Source organism: Echinops telfairi, unplaced genomic scaffold (genome assembly GCF_000313985.2).
Source record: "Echinops telfairi isolate 266 unplaced genomic scaffold, ASM31398v2 ScPeMD7_28;HRSCAF=97, whole genome shotgun sequence".
In the NCBI taxonomy this organism is placed as follows: Eukaryota; Metazoa; Chordata; class Mammalia; order Afrosoricida; family Tenrecidae; genus Echinops; species Echinops telfairi.
The window spans coordinates 2,420,086-2,423,192 of record NW_022103925.1 but is presented as its reverse complement, the minus strand read 5'-3'; positions in this window follow the sequence as shown (position 1 = coordinate 2,423,192).

The window sequence follows — 3,107 nt, the reverse complement described above, 5'->3', positions numbered from 1 at the left end:
TGAGCCTCCTGGCCTCGCCTCCTGGGAAGTCTGCGGGAGTGAGCGGGCGGGGGGCTGCACGGGGCAGCAACAAATGGCACCCCTCAATAACAAACACTCATTGTCCTTGAGAAAGGCTGAGGCTTGTCAGAGTGAAAAGGACGCATATTGAGGTTAAGAGCCAAGCCTCCCCGAGCGTCTCAATGGGGAAACTGAGGCTCAGAGCCATAGCTAGGTTCTTGGAGCTGTCCAGGGGACCCAGTGCTGAAGGAAGGGGCAGGACTGGAGAAGGCGCGCAGATCTGGAAGGATTGTCCCAAGAAGGGAGCACTGCGCATACGACCGGATGATCACATATGGATGGATCTTCTCCGACCAGAGTGGTAGCTTACCAAGGTCTTGGCTGGCAGGTGGCCTTCGGGACCCTGAACCCTCGCACCAAGGCAGGGAGAGAGGGGATTCCTGCGCTGGACAGCTGCAGGCTTTGGGCATGATACCGGCTGGAAAATGCGGGGTTGGTGTCTGGACCTCCTAGCCGCTTTCCATGGCGTGGGGCTGGCCACACCGCGGTTGCCAACAAAAATTCCCCAAACCCCAGGCCCCGCGTGTCCCTTGTGTTCCTTTGAGCCCAAGCACAGAGAAGGAAACTAGGGCCCAGGAGGTTTAAGAACTTGCCCAAGGTCCCCAGCGAAATGAGATTCTCCCTGCCCCCATGTTTGTCCCAGAGCTGGCGGTGTGCACAGAGAGGCCTTTCCCCACCCAGTGAGGCTTGCCGAGGTGGTTGCCTGTGAATCAGACATTGCCACCAGGCAGCCCTGTGTGGGTAGTATGGGAGCCTGCACCCTCCCGCTATGCACACCCCTAATGAGGACTGTATCCCAGAGCTGCGCTGGGTTAAGACCCCCACCCCCACCCCACTTAAGGAAGTAGAGAAGACCCCAGACTCTGGGGTGGGAGGGAAAGGGTCCCCCTTCTCTGTGGGCACCTGGCACAGCCTTCCACGTGATGTGGGTGGCTGTGCCAAGCAGGCAGTGTGATGCCCAAGTGTGAGTGTGTGGGACTCTGTGTGAGCCCAGGTTAGGGGCTCCCACCGGCCATGCCCTGATACCAGCACTTCCTTACTGCCCGCCTGGGACAGGGCATGGCCAGTTGGGGATGGAGAGGTGGAGGACTAGGGGGGAGTTTTTCGTGAGCACCCCATAGAGTCCTGGTGATGCCTGGAGTTAAGCACTAGGCGGCACATCGGAAGGTCAGTGGTTTGAACCCACCAGGGAGGAAGACAGTGCCGTAGGTGCCCACCAGGGAGGAAGAAGGTGGGCAGCCTCTGAAACAATGGTGTGGGGTTCCTCCTCCATCTTTCAGGGTCACCAAGTCAGAACTGGCCCGCTCGGCGGCACAGGTGTGGGCCTAGCCTCACATGAGATGCAGTCAGCATCACCTTTTTGTTTAAAAGAAGAGCGACATCCAGCCTGTAGGTGAATATGCTTGCTGTACTAGGTTAGGCCACTAGGCTTCCATACCTCTGGGACAGCTTTGTGGATTGTAAAACGTAGCCCAAACCATGGACAGGAATGTCTGACAGGACAGAGAAGGGGTTGTGGCGGGCTGTGTGTGCAGGCTCGTGTACTTGCTACGGTGCTGTGCGCCCTCCTCAAGGGTGTCCCTCCCATCCAGCAATGCTGGTTTCAGGGCTCCCCCACCTGCCCCTGGATGAAAGACCCATCCTGGTCTGATCCCCCACCTCTTTCAGGAAGCCGCTTAGCACCTGCAGGTTGTTTACTGGCTATATCCTGGTCGGTCTGGTCTCCTCTACTCTTGGTTGGAGGTGCTGAGGGTCCTGAGCTGGACCGTGGTCCTCCCAGAGTGCAGCAGGGACAGCTTTAGCAAGTGTGGCCTGCGTGGCCACATCCCAGGGCCAGAAGCCTCTCCAGATGCCCCTGGACTCACAGGGAAGACCTGCCCCTCCTGGGTCCCTGGAAAGACACTGGTGTGGTCAGACCATGGCGAAGCTGCTGCGTACCTCTGATGGAGGCTCCAGTCCTGGCCATGTGCCCTGACCCAACCTTCGCCTTCAGCGGGGGGCCCTGAAGGGCCACGTCTTCCCCGCCACCCACCACCCCGCCTCCCAAACGGAGCTGTCCCATAGTCCCCAGTGCCGTCCGGAGGAAGTGACCCAGCCTTGCTTCCGCCCTCTGCTCCACCCTTCCGGAGGTGGGGTTCGCCCAAGATGTCCGAGCCTCTGCCCACGTTTCCCTCTCCTCCAGCACACCCTCCCAGGCCTGCCCACTCAGCCAGATGCCAGCTGCCCCCTCCCAGGACCCCAAAGTGTGGATGCCCAGCCTCCAGCCCGGAGAGCCCTGATGAATTCTGGAACACACCAGGAAAATTACCCAACAGTCCGGAACCTGCTGAGCTCGGTCTCTGTGGCACGCCTGCGTGCTAAGCAAGGGCGCCAAGCTGGCCCGGAATAACACCCACCCCACTGCCCACTCCCCACCCTGTCCCCACTTGCCACCCAGGCTCAGAGGCAGCCAAGCTTTCAGAGGGTCATGGATTTGCAAGAAGAGACCCCAGAGCCTGGTTGGGGGTGCTGTGGATCTACGGGCTGCGGACCGAAAGATGTAGGTGTGAAGTGGGGGTGCCGCTGTCTTGGAAGGTGGCCTGGAAGAGGGGTCTGGGTGGGCCCTGGGGAGTGACAAGCACCTCCAGGACTCTGAGGTGGGGTAGCCTGGGGGACACCCTGGTCCTTGCCCCCAGCTTCCACTGTGAGACCAGATTAGGAAGAGGCATGCCTGCCACACGGGGGCAGTGTGGTCCAGGTCCAGGGAAGCGTGCAGGCACCCCGTCCAGGGTGCTATGGGCCCCTCACCTTCCTCCATCTCCACCCTAGGGGTCCCACAAGCACCCCTCCTCATAATTCCCCTTGAGCCAGTTGAAGCGTGATCCACTCTGGCTGTGGACCCCACTGGGCCAGCCCTGGATCCCTCCGGGCCCTCCACTTCCCGTGGGACCCTGAGGACCAGAGCACCCCGTCTCACTCTATTACACGGAGGGACCAAGCTGGCGCCTACCCACTCTGTGGTGACTTCTGTGGCCAGGGCTCCAGGTGCCCCAACACGCTGGGACCCA